Source organism: Saccopteryx leptura, chromosome 6 (assembly GCF_036850995.1).
Source record: "Saccopteryx leptura isolate mSacLep1 chromosome 6, mSacLep1_pri_phased_curated, whole genome shotgun sequence".
NCBI lineage: Eukaryota > Metazoa > Chordata > Mammalia > Chiroptera > Emballonuridae > Saccopteryx > Saccopteryx leptura.
In genome coordinates this window covers 89,695,783-89,709,955 of record NC_089508.1, presented here as the reverse complement: position 1 = coordinate 89,709,955, position 14,173 = coordinate 89,695,783, and positions in this window count along the sequence as shown.

The following is a 14,173-nucleotide window of genomic DNA, read 5'->3' as shown; positions in this document are numbered from 1 at the left end:
GACACAATCATTAACAAGATTATAACATTTGTCTAGAGCAGGGGTCCCCAAACTACAGCCCACGGGCCACATGCGGCCCCCTGAGGTCATTTATCCGGCCCCCGCCACACTTCTGGAAGGGGCACCTCTTTCATTGGTGGTCAGCGTCCATATCCTGTGCTCCTGGAGTACTGTATGTAGCAGCATTGCTCACGAACAGTACTACTTCCGGTGACGCGGGATGCACGCGTCACGGCTCCGGAAGCGCGTCATATCACTTGTTACAGCTAGCAGTGACAAATATGGAACCGGACATTGACCATCTCATTAGCCAAAAGCAGGCCCATAGTTTCCATTGAAATACTGGTCAGTTTGTTGATTTAAATTTACTTGTTCTTTATTTTAAATATTGTATTTGTCCCCGTTTTGTTTTTTTACTTTAAAATAAGATATATGCAGTGTGCATAGGGATTTGTTCATAGTTTTTTTTTTTTTATAGTCTGGCCCTCCAACAGTCTTGAGGGACAGTGAACTGGCCCCCTGTGTAAAAAGTTTGGGGACCCCTGGTCTAGAGCAGGGGTAGTCAACCTTTTTATACCTACTGCCCACTTTTGTATCTCTGTTAGTAGTAAAATTTTCTAACCACCCACCAGTTCCACAGTAATGGTGATTTATAAAGTAGGGAAGTAACTTTACTTTATAAAATTTATAAAGCAGAGTTATAGCAAGTTAAAGCATATAATAATAAGCATTACTTACCAAGTACTTTATGTCGGATTTTCGCTAAGTTTGGCAGAATAAATCTTTATAAAACAACTCACTATAGTTAAATCTATCTTTTTATTTCTACTTTGGTTGCTCTGCTACCGCCCACCATGAAAACTGGAACACTCACGAGTGGGTGGTAGGGACCAGGTTGACTACCACTGATATAAAGAATTTAAAAAACGTTAAAACTTTCAAGGTAACACAGTGGGATGTCATTTTACATATCAAAATACATTCATCAACCTTTTAGTGTCTATCTCTCCTTCTTCGCCTAGAGATACACGTCAATCTCAGGATTGCAGGAAGGGACAGAGAGCTAAAATCAGTGTAGGGTGGTATGTAAATTTTGTCTATTATTGAAAGGGAAAGGAAGTTCTTCAGATAACCTTAATCCAGGGGTCCCCAAACTTTTTACACAGGGGGCCAGTTCACTGTCCCTCAGACCGTTGGAGGGCCGGACTATAAAAAAAACTATGAACAAATTCTTATGCACATTGCACATATCTTATTTTAAAGTAAAAAAACAAAACGGGAACAAATACAATATTTAAAATAAAGAACAAGTAAATTTAAATCAACAAACTGACCAATATTTCAATGGGAACTATGCTCCTCTCACTGACCACCAATGAAAGAGGTGCCCTTCCAGAAGTGCGGCGGGGGCCGGGTAAATGGCCTCAGGGGGCCGCATGTGGCCCGCGGGCCGTAGTTTGGGGACCCCTGCCTTAATCCTTTCAAAGAACTAAAACTGAATGACCCAGTTGTCCTTGTAAGTCAGGAGACTTTCATTATCCTTTTCCCTTCATTTTCCAAAGAAAGGACAAGACAGAAAGCCTGACTTTTCCTCTTTAAAATGGCATTGCCAATACTAAGTTTTACAGGTCTTTGGCACCTTACCACAAGATAAACTTGGATACAAGTAAGGACAGCTAATTTAGTTTAGAAAATTTTAGAACAAATTGTAAGCTCTCATTTTCAAGCAACTGGTATGGGGTAAGCACTTTAGCTAAATTGGCTCATTGACTCCTCACAACAGCTCACAAGGTAAATACTATTGTTTCCATTTTATAGATGAGCAAATGGAGGCCCACATAGTTAACAGATAAGAAATGTCTCCCTTAACAGCTGGATGTCTCCCTTATCCCCAGCTGCCCCTTAGAGGGAGCTGGGGTGCACAGGATGTTTAGGGTAAATCTTTTCCGTGTTGCCTCTTGTTTCTTCATCTCTAAAATAGGAACAATTGCCTGACCAGGCAGTGGTGCAGTGGATAGAGCGTCGGACTGGGATACGGAGAACCCAGGTTTGAGACCCCGAGCCCGCCAGCTTGAGCATGGGCTCATCTGGTTTGAGCAAAGCTCACCAGCTTGGACCCAAGGTCGCTGGTTTGAGCAAGGGGTCACTCGATCTGCTGTAGCCCCCCAATCAAGGCACATATGAGAAAGCAATCAATGAACAGCTAAGGTGTCCCAACGAAAAACTAATGATTGATGCTTCTCATCTGTCTCCATTCCTGTCTGTCTGTCCCTATCTATCCCTCTCTCTGACTGTCTCTGAAAATAAATAAATAAATAAAAAATAAAATAGGAACAATCATCCAGCATAACTTATCTGTATTATCAGGTTCATTTTCTAGGTATAATGTTATTTCCATAATAAAATATTGTAAATGTTGGAATTCATGGGAGTCCGAGAAGACCAGAGTAACAGACTTTATTGAAAGGAAGAAAGGAACCCTGCCGGGCACTTCTCCCGGGAAGAAGAGCACCAGTTACAGACTAGGGTGAATTATATAGTGTTTGGGAGAGCCTGAGGGGGTACTGAGGCAAAAGTCCTGGTATGTATGGAATGCTCCTCCTTGGGGGGCTTGCCAGCTTCTTGGAATTCCCCTCCCTCGGGGGCAATAGTTCAGTATGGGTGGGTGAGGTCTGACAGATAAGTGGAACATCAAGAGGGCAGTTTGGAATACACATAGCTATCATTTCTCAACTCTGTGGTTACATATAAAAGAAAGGCAGTTATTAATTTTATAATATACGGTGAGGGGTGATGAGGAAAAAGAGGAGAAAAAATTGGAAAATTATTGCTTTTTCTGGAGAGAACTCAAGAAAAGAACCTTGACAAGCCAAGTCCCTCATCCAGTTAAGGAGGTCGTCAATTTCCGTGCTGTAAGTTCTGAACCAGGCAATGTCCTTGAAAACCTGAGTGAGGAAGTAAAAAAATTTTGTGAGGTAATAATTGTGAATTTCTTGCTGCGAGTGCCCAGTGGACAGAGTGACATGGTGATACATGGTCTCTTGGATGAGCCTTATGAGACTTGCTGGTCTGGTTCCTCTCGAATGGGAGGACATGTGGAGAATTTTAGAGACAGGGAACCTGTTGGTGTAAGTCAGGGGTCCCCAAACTACAGCCCGCGGGCCACATGCGGCCCCCTGAGGCCATTTACCCGGCCCCCGCCGCACTTCTGGAAGGGCACCTCTTTCATTGGTGATCAGTGAGAGGAGCATAGTTCCCATTGAAATATTGGTCAGTTTGTTGATTTAAATTTACTTGTTCTTTATTTTAAATATTGTATTTGTTCCCGTTTTGTTTTTTTACTTTAAAATAAGATATGTGCAGTGTGCATAGGAATTTGTTCATAGTTTTTTTTATAGTCCGGCCATCCAACGGTCTGAGGGACAGTGAACTGGCCCCCTGTGTAAAAAGTTTGGGGACCCCTGGTGTAAGTTTTAGAAGGACTGAGTATGTATGGTTTAAAAAGAAGGGGGTTTGGAGAACATTCAGGAGGGAACTTCTCGGGCTGAGAGGCGGCTTCTTCCTGCTGTCATCCCTCCCTATTTGATATTTCCCTTGTGAAGTTCTCCTTGGAGTATTGGGGGATAGGAGTGTAGGAGCATTTGATTGTAGGTAATTCTAGATATTTCTCTCATCCGGGCCTGTATGAACTTGGTAAAGAAGGGGGCAAGTATTTGTAGATCAGGAATGCAGAGATAAGGAGGGTTGTATAGTGAGGGGTGAAAGCTCTTCCATGGTAAAGTTAGAAATATTCTTTCCTGGTAGCCCTGGAGAGAGCAGTTAGCTTGAGCTAAAAGAAATGTTTCATGTCTATTTGTAGGCTCTTCTTCAGCCAAGAAGACCCAGCGATCTTGTCCCCTTACTATGTGAAGGGTAAAAAGACTGAGAAGCATTAAGAGGTGAATGCTATTTATTCTCCTAGTTCTTCAGGGACATGGAAGAGCTTTAGGGTTAGGGGACCTGTAGGGGTTGAAAGATAGGATTTAGGAGGTTTGCTGATATAGGGTTTCACATTTTTCTGTTTTGCAAAGGCAGGTTTCAGAGTTGGTGTGTAGGGTTAGGTAGATTTTCCCGATTTTCTGATTGGTGAAGGTCTGCATGCAGTTCTGTAAGAAACTAGAGAACAAACATAAGAGGCAGGGTCTGAAAGTTAGAAAAATAAATAGGAGAGTGAGTGGACCAATGAAAGGCAATAGTCAAGACACCCAGTTTGTGTGAAACCACTGATTCCATGTTTACGAATTTGCTGGGCTTCAGAGAGAGAGAGAGAGAGAGAGAGAGAGAGAGAGAGTAGGAATAAGACAGGGCAGTGGCCAGTCCCTCTGCCCCTAGATCTACTTTTGTAGAGATTTCTAAAGCAACAAGAAGAGGGATTACCTGTACAGTTCGTTTGGTACATAGATTGATGGGTAGTGTACTGAGAACTGGAAGAGGCTCATGGGGTGGGATTAGGTTGATATTTGGGGTGAGATAGATTAAGGTACAGGTTTCTGTCCAATTAGTAGGGAGACACATATAAGTATTGGTCCCACACAAGTAGAAAGCCCCTGATTGGGTGAGGCAGATGGAGAGGTGAATAGAGAATAGAAGAACAAGGGCTCAGTTTTGTTTCTCTGTTTCTGAGCTCCAGATGGTCAGGGTGGAGGAAAGAGTCATCCTTAGCAACAGTGGGAGATGTCAGGATTACGGTGTGTGGACCTGTCCACGTGAAAGTCAGTTCTTGAGTGATGTAATGCTGGAAGCACCTCTTGGACAGTGTTTGAACAGTTTGCTGAGTGACCTGTAAATCCTGCAAGTACTTGGGGAAAGGGTGGTTATATTTCTATACTTTGCAGTTATAGTTTAAGTCCTAGTGACCACTGCTTCTAGCTGGAATTAGCAGCAAGTCCTAGCCTATAATAGGCATGGGGCATTGAGATAAGAGGAATAATGGAGATATTATACATTCAGTAAAGCAATAAAATCAGACTGTCAGTACCCACAGTAGAGATCTTTGAGGGATAAATAAAACTCAAATAAATATTCAAGCAAGGCATAGTAGATGGCCCTTGTGTTTACAAGAAATGAGATCAGCTTATCTGCTACTTGGAAGAAATAACTTAGGCTTGTGAACAATGTCCTTGGGTCTTCAGTGGCAATTACCAGAATGCTGGGCAAGGTCAGGTCACAGGTAGCTGGAGCAGGGCTAGAAGAGACTGAATCCTCCTTCTATGGAGCAAGGGGGTAGCTTACCTTCTCGTGTCCCTCTTTCCACAGCAATGATGTGTCCCTTGATGGGGCTGGGAAACCTGGCAGGCTTCAGTTCAATGACCTTTCTCTCCACTCTGGAGCAGGGCCCTGATGGAATCCTATGAAACCCGTTAGGGCGCTGGAGCCTTTAAGAGCGTATGCCAAAAGCTGGTATTTCCTGACTTCTTTTGGGCCTTATTTGCCTTTTCTGTTACTTCCTTGGCCATTATAGACCTTAAAAGCCATACTCAAAAGATCTCACTGAGGGGCTTGACTAAGAGCAAAATTGGAAATCCAGTGTTTAAAGAAGCCTATTATTTTTTTAATTATTTATTTATTATTTATTTATTCATCACAGAGATAGAGAGTGAGTCAGAGCGAGAGACAGACAGGGACAGACAGACAGGAACGGAGAGAGATGAGAAGCATCAATCACCAGTTTCTCATTGTGCTTGCAACACCTCAGTTTCCCATTGACCGCCCTCCCACACGTGCCCCGACCGTGGGCCTTCAGCAGACCGAGCAACCCCCTGCTGGACCCAGCAACCCTGGGCTCAAGCTGGTAGACTTTTGCTCAAACCAGATGAGCCCACGCTCAAGCTGGTGACCTCGGGGTCTTGAACCTGGGTCCTCTGCATCCCAGTCCGACGCTCCATCCACTGCACCACCACCTGGTCAGGCTAAAGAAGCCTATTAGACTGAGGAAAGAAAGGATATGATATGTGGTCTTAGGTGGTTGGAGACTGTGGAGGGTTTGAATTCAACTTAGGGTGAGATTTCAGGTGGTGGGGGTTAAGGAGATGCCTAGATAGACTAGGGACTGAGAATGAAGTTAAGCCTTAGCAGAGAAAACATGATATCCCTTTATGGTGAGGAAGTTAAGAAGGGTGGTGGTGTGTCTCCTTGAGGCAGGCAGGGAGGGGCTGCAGAGAAGTAGGTTATCTATATATTGTAAAAGAGTACTAGTTTTGAGATTGCATGCTGTTAAATCCTGAGCTAGTGTCTGCCCAAATAGGTGTGGGCCGTTTCTGATCCCCTGGGGTAAAATAGTCCATGTAAGTTGCTGGGCTGCATTAGTGTCTGGGTCAGTCTAAATAAAGGTAAATGCAAACAGAAAGTAAGAGTCAGGGTGTAAAGGAATGGTAAAGAAGGCATTTTTGAGGTTTAGGATTGTGAAGTGAGTGGTGTTTGAGGGAATGTGTGACAGTAACTTGTAGAGATTAGGGACTACTAGATGGAGGGAAATTATCGCCTCATTGATTAGATGTAAGTCTTGTACGAGGAGATAAACCCCTGAAGGTTTTCGAACAGGAAGGGTGGGGGTATTGCAGGGAGAGTCCATGGGGATGAGTAAACCTTGATTTAAGAGGTGGATAATTATTGGTTTAAAGCCTTAGAAACAGACACAGTTACACATTAAACAAAGACTTCAGATATACATTATGAATTAAGGAATTTAAATGAGCATGCTTTACTTGTTTTAATTCAAATTATACTAGAGATATTTTCTGACAAACAAAGAGACAAGATGGATTACTTACTCACATAGCTTAATATACAATTCTGCTTTTTAAATTTTTCGAGATGGCAGGGAGTTGCCAGCATAGAGGGGAGGAAGAGAGAAAGCAGACGGATGGACAGTGTGAGCAGCTGGATGGAAAGAAGGAAAGTCAGAATCTGCAGGAGGAGGAGGAGGAGGGTAAAGTACTGGTGTGGCACCACGTGGTCAGAGGAGTCAAAAAAGATTTAGAGCTTTGAGGAGAGGGGAGGGGACCAGGAGGAAAGAGGCACAGTCAGTTTGTAAGGAGTGAGGAGGGGTCGGAGAAGAGACAGGCACCGCAGCTGGAGCCACAGCTTCTAAGGAGGGGGGAGGGGATGAAGAACACAGTGGAGAAGGGAGGGGGCTCTTGGAGATAAGAGACTGGAGTGAAGAGATTTGCAGAGGGACCAGAGAGGGGTCCCGAGAAAGGGGTGCCCCCTGGGGTCAGGCAGGAGGGAGAGAGAGTTGGGAGTCTGTGGAGAAGGAGAGATTAGGAGCGAAGGTTTTAGGTGAGGTTTCTTTGGCCAAAAAATGGCCTGTGTGTAGAACAAGTGGCATAGAAATTAAGGACAGGAAAGAAGGTAGAAGAAAAGCCCGCACCTAAGGAATTTCTGATGCCCTCCCCGTCCAGTGGCAGAAATTGTCAAGATCTCTTAGGATATTGTAATCGAATGTCCCATTTTCAGGCCAATGGGAGTCATTGTCTAGTCTATATTGAGGCCATGCTGTGTTACAGAAGATTAATTTCTTCGGTTTGAGGTCTGAGAGACTGAGTTTGGTGAGGTTTTTTATGAGACATCCTAGAGGGGTCTGGGTGGAAGGCTTACCAGGCATCCCCAAACTACGGCCCATGGGCCGCATGTGGCCTCCTGAGGCCATTTATCCATGTCTCACTTCTGGAAGAGGCACCTCTTTCATTGGTGGTCAGTGAGAGGAGCACTGTATGTGGCGGCCCTCCAACGGTCTGAGGGACAGTGAACTGGCCCCCTGTGTAAAAATTTTGGGGACCCCTGGCTTAGACTCTTAAGAGCTATGGAGACAGGTGAGCAAGAGGGGGTGTCCCCACCTTTTGTTACTGTCCCAAGAGGAGAGAATCTCCATGTGGGGGAGTCATCCCTGATAGAGGTCGTCACTACCTGTCAGGGAGCTCCGAGGACAAGAAGTCTGAGAGAGAGGAGAGGTTTGGCTAGGCGCCTAGTCTTCCATGCAGTCCACTGAGACTGAAAGTCAAACCCCTCAAAATGTGAGGCATGTCAGTGGGTTTTTTAATTATTGTTTGTTTTAAAATAGTATTTAGAGTTGGTGATAAGCTTTCCTAATGGATTTTTACATAGAAATTTGGACTCCCACCTGACCAGCCAGCAGTGCAGTGGATAGAGCATTGACCCAAGAGGCTGAGGACCCAGATTCAAGACCCTGAAGTCGCTGGCTTGAGCTTGGGATCATAGACATGACCCCATGGTCGCTGGCTTGAAGTCCAAGGTCACTGGCTTGAGCAAGGGGTCACTGGCTCAAGGCACATACGAAAAGCAATCAGTGAACAACTAAAGTGCCACAACTATGAGTTGATGCTTCCCACTCTTACCTCTCTCCCTTTCTGTCTGTCTCTAAAAAAAAAAAGAAAAGAAATTTGGATTTCTGTCCTAAAGCCAGTAGCCACATTGAACTACCATTATCTCAATGTTAGAACTGAGCCTGAGGAGGTTTTCACTGACTCTATTCCTTCCTTCTGCCTCCTGCCTGTTTACCTGGTGATGCTACCAGCCTGACTCCTGTGGACATTTGTGTTATGACTCATCAAGCTTGTTAAGTGTCCTGAGGGAGGTCTAGATTATATCAATCCTTGACCATCCTTCTTCTTTAAATTGTGTTCAGAGTACATCCCCAAACACATTTTTTGATAGTTTCTACTATAGGTTCCATTTTCAAATTTTAAACTGCCCTTCATTATCTCCAAATTAAGTTCAAGTGACCCAATTGACAGGAGAAATCTTGCACTGAGGACCTCTTGATTTGAAACAGGAATCAATACAAATCCATGTTAATAAAATTACACTGAATTGTCAGCCTAATTTTGTCTTCAGTATCAAAAGACTGCATAATATGAACTGTTATTTTGTTAATTTAATTACCACATCAGCCACTGAATTATCAGCTAATTTCATTATGCCATTATTTGTAATCAAGGCACGTTGTTAGATATAGTCCCAGGGGAAGGTCTTCTGCATTGTGGTAAGAACAACTGTTGAGGACATTGGCCATAGGGTTGCATTTGCAATTTCTTTAGCCCCAGGGCACTCTTGCAGTATCTGCCCTTGACCTGTTAATAAGGCGATATTAACCGTCAATACCTTGCTTCACATGGATTTCCTAATACAGTAGCAATCTGTGGGAATGACATCACACACTGCTTGTTGGTACCAGTTAAATGATTGTTGTAACAACATGGTGCAGGTTAATTTACTTGAGATGAATGGAGGAAGCTACATAACCTGAGCTCAAATGACAATGGTATATTGGTCTCTCCCTAGTCTCTTAGGTCTGTCTTATTCTTGTATGGGGACTCCTAGATATCTCCTCTACAGGCCACTGAACAAGAGCAGATCTTTAATGCTTTGATCAAGTTTCTGGAATGAAATAAGGAAGTATAGGAAAGGCTGCAGTGATGCATTTGAGGTACTTGTTTTCTGAGGGATGCTCTGAACATATCACCCTGCCACTGGCACAGATGTGGAGGGTGGAGTGGGTCAGTGGTTGGGCCTCACTGAGGAGGGCTATTGCAGTGAGACTTTGCAGAGACTTCCTAGGGACCTCTTTTGCCAGCTTTTCATCATTCAAGAGGGAGTGGAAAGGAACTGCACTGTGTTACAGGCCTTTTTGTTTATGTTAGTCATTTTGGCCTCAAAAAGTTCCATGATCCCAATTTATTGTTGTGTATCACAAGTGCCTGTGAGCTTCCAGTCTTTGATTGGAGCTCAGGAGGACACAAATTGTCTTTATTCATAATTTTCATTTACAGTGCCTACAGGAGGGCCAGGCATATTATAAAACTTGGAATGTGTATATTGAATGAATGAATAGTTGAATATTGTTAGAGTCTCTTAAGAATAAACAAAGATGTATGAAATCAAATATACACAGCTAGAGTGTGAGGATCTGGTTAAAATGCATTCTGAGTTACTCCTATTTAATCATATAATGGCATAGGAAAAGCAATTTTAACAGTTTTTTTTATCATACCTTCAGACTTGTTATTTTCAGTCACTTTGTGGTTTCAAAATTTCTGGAGGTCTTTTTGGTTACTATGATTGAGGAGGGGCCTGTATTGTCATTTAGTGGGTAGGGGCCAGTTGCACTCAGTGTACAGCAACACTGTTAGGAAAATCCTGAATAAAGAAGGATTAGTGCATGTTCTACAACTTATGACTCTCCTCTTGGTTGTAGATGAGAAAATAGCTTATAATTGTTCTAGCCTTTAACTAATTCCTTTATATTTTTCATAATCTTAAAACAAAAACATTTGCTGGGAATGTAACTACCATGTGTATTGAGGAAAATTTTACTTCTTTCGAGGTCTTTGTAAGCTCGTTGATAGACTGGGGATGGACAGTGAGCTCAAGTTGCCAAACAGGGATTCGTCTGCTTCCTTTTCACCAAGTCCCACTTAGGTGGGCTTCAGAGGGGCCAGTCATTGGTCCCTATTTCTTAGGGACCCTTGCTAAAACTGAGACAGAAGGAATGAGATTTTTGTTTTAAAGATTTTATTTATTCACTTTAGAGAGGAAAGAGAGAGAGAGAGAGAGAGAGAGAGAGAGAGAGACAAGGAGAGAGGAGCCGGAAGTATCAACTCCAATATGTGCCTTGACCAGGCAAGCCCAGGGTTTTGAACTGGCAACTTTAGTGTTTCTAGGTTGACGCTTTATCCACTGCGCCACCATTGGTCAGGTTGAGCTTTTTAAATATTAAAAAACCTGGGCCCTGGCCAGTTGGTTCAGTGGTACAGTCTCAGCCCAGCATGTGGATGTTCCAGGTTCAATTCCTGGTGAAGGCACACAAGAGAAATGACCATCTGCTTCTTCATCTCTCCCCTTTCTCTCTCTCATACTCTCTCTCTTCCCCTCCTGCAGCCATGGCTAGTGTGAGTTGGCCCCAGGCACTGGGAATGGCTCCGTGGAGCCAGAGCATTGGCCCAGTCAGGTTGTGGGGTTGTGGGGTGGATACTGGTTGGGACGCATGCAGGAGTCTGTCTCTCTATCTCCCCTTCTCTCCTTGGAAAAAGAAGAAAAAAAATTTTTTTCAGTTACAGCTGACATATAGTATTATATTAGTTTCAGGTGTACAACATAGTAGAATCGGCTTTTTAACATAGTACTTTACTCATGGAATCAGAGCAAATGGAAATTAATGGTCACAGAATTCTTTCATCAACTCCATGAAAAATATGAGAAACTGTCCTAGCAAGCAATTAGAAACACTTCCACAATGATGAGAATACAGAGCTTGCTTGGTTTAGACTCTTTTGAACAGAATTAGATAATTATAACCAAATATTTGGCATTTAATTTTTCTACTATTCTTAGGTCTTTTATTCTTCTCTGAACACTTTTTCAAGTAGAATTTTTCAAGTTAAGGCTCAAGATAAATCTGTTTGCAAATGTATGAAATGTGTACAACTGTTGTGAGATGACTGATGTTAAGAAATACATGGATAAATATTAAAAGTGTTACTGTTATGTGTTTATTTTAATGTTAATGAATAATCAATGTAACAACTCTGTGGTTTCATGTGTATTATTGTTTAAAAAGCTATGTGAAAAAGTGAGTTGATAAAAAGGAAATATTAATAATGCAGATGGAATGGACCCATGGTGCAGGATGCCTGATGTCTGGGCAACCCTAAACAGTCAGGTTTACCAGGGTCTATACCTTACTTGTCTGGTTTCTCAATTTGAGCCGTTCCACTTATTTCCCAACAGCAGTTATTAGTGCTGATATTTTTAGTAGTTGGGGAATTTCCCTTTGATGCCTTTCTGAAGAATCTTTGACTTCTTAACTGTTAAGATATCTTCTGTGTCCAAAGCTAGAATGTTTTCCTGCATGGGGCATCATCCCTTACTCTATCACAGTTTCCTACTTGCCTCACATCCTTCCTTTAGCAGGGACAAGCTTGACTGTCCATTACAGTGTATGGGATTTAAAAAAAGACAGATAAAATTTTGACTCACAGTTCTGCTATTCACCATGTGACTTCAGGCAAATAGCTTGCCTTCTATTTCCTATCAGAAAAACAGCAAAATTCTTTACATTACACGGACAAGAAGTGTGATGGTGGGTCATGCCGAATCCTGAGCACAGGTGAAAAGGCTAAAAGTGCAGAGCATTACCAACTGGACGGCATTATCGTGAGGCTTAATCCAAAATGCCTTGTATGAAATAGGTGTACCAAAGAGGTGGTGAGTTCCTTGCTCATTTCCAACTCTTTGCATTTATTTCCCACGCTTCATAGGCGTAAAAGTTGTTAATTATGCTGAGATATTTTAGACTGAATAGCACCTATCAAAGCCTCCTCTTAGGTGTAATACTTTTTAGGCCTCTTGTATTTCTGTTCAACCAGAGGTCGGTGAACCTTATTGGAGATAACTAAGGACAGGGGATACTTCATTAATGTTTGCTGATTGATTGCTATTCCCTAGTGCATTAGCCAATTAATCAGTCTTCACTCCTAGATGGTCTCAGAGGCATAAGATCATCCATAGTAGTCTATGCTCATCTTTTCTCTCACTCAGTTGAAAAAACAGCTTTGAGGAATAAGGACTTGCATGTTACCTGCAATATGTTATATGTTTTTCTTGATAGTCTTGAAGTAACAACAGTAAGTATACATACTCTATTAGATTTCTCCAGAGAGAAACAATATATGTAAATAGATAAATAAATTTATTATAAGGAATTGGTTCATGCAATTTTGGAGGCTGGCAAATCCCAGGATTTCCATGGTAAGCTGGGGCCTCAGGAGAGCTAATGGTATAGTGCCAGTCTGAAGGCTAGCAGTTTTGAGACCCATGAAGAGTGGATACAGCGGATCCTCGGGTTACGACAGTCTCAACATATGACATTTCGAGTTTACGATGCTCTCTTCCATAAAAACTTTAGAAAATTGATATGTGAGTGTTAAAGTAGCTTTTGGAAGAGAAGTCATAAACCTTTCAAACTAGCCTGGAACAATTCTTTAAGAAGGTAGAGAGGCCTGCAACAGATCCTGTACCCTCTACATCAACTGCTTCAGAAGATAAAACACCTGCAGTACAGGTAGAATCATCCCCAGCATCTCCTGCATGCTCCTGAGGCAATCCTGATTCACCTGACCCAGTATCTCCAGCACCTTCTGCAGGTTCTCCTGCCTCTCCAGCTTCCTCCTCCCAATAGGTCACTCTCTTACATCTTGCAATGCCCCTTCCAGTGTGCAAGCCAGCCACAGAAATAAAGGTAAGGAATATTTTTTGTCACTTTTTGTTTCTATGGTACAGTGTACAGTACTGTATATTTACATCCTTTTCCTTTTTCTGTGGCTTAGTTGTTTTCCTTTTTCTGTGGCTTTTTATGTTCTGGATTATAATTTTATAACTGTGTTAGGATAGGTAAGTGACTTAGGCTAGGGAATGTTTTGACTTACACCAAAATTCGTGTTACATCATTGTCATAGGAATGGAACTGTGTTGTAACCTGGCCTAGGAGAAGACAGTCTTGTCTGGGAGAACTGAGAAAGAAGAAGGTCTGCATCTCAGTCATGATTTGTGTCCTGAAGGAGGGAATGAAGAGACAAAGAAAGGCATCTGTGTCTCACCTCCACTGATTTACTAGAGTCCTCCTCAGACCCCATGCCCTCAGTATGTTATATTCTTTCCCTTTTTCCATTGCTCCACATTCTGAAAGTACTCACCTGTTGAACTCTAGATTCTACCTGTACTGCAGGTGTTTTATCTTCTTAACCAATGATGAATAAAGTACTTCTTACCATTAATGTGACTTCTGGTGCTGCATGGTTTTGCTGATGGCTTTGTAGTCTGGTTGATACATGGTGAGGTTAAGCTTCATGCGGGCGTTGAGACTTCTATCCGTTAAACGTGATCGTAGGTTGGTCTTAACATTCTTTAGATGTGAGAAAGACTGCTCACATGCATACGTACAGCCAAACATTGTCAGTACAGCATTACTTACATGCTGCAGTATGTGGTATGTGACGGGAAGCGCATTCCAAGTTTTGACAATCAGCTGGTCCGCGGGTTGAAGTTTTTTCATTTCTCCCCACTTGTGTTTGCTCCCAACTCTGTTTGCTGTCGTGCAAGTCTTTCCAAATCTTCATTC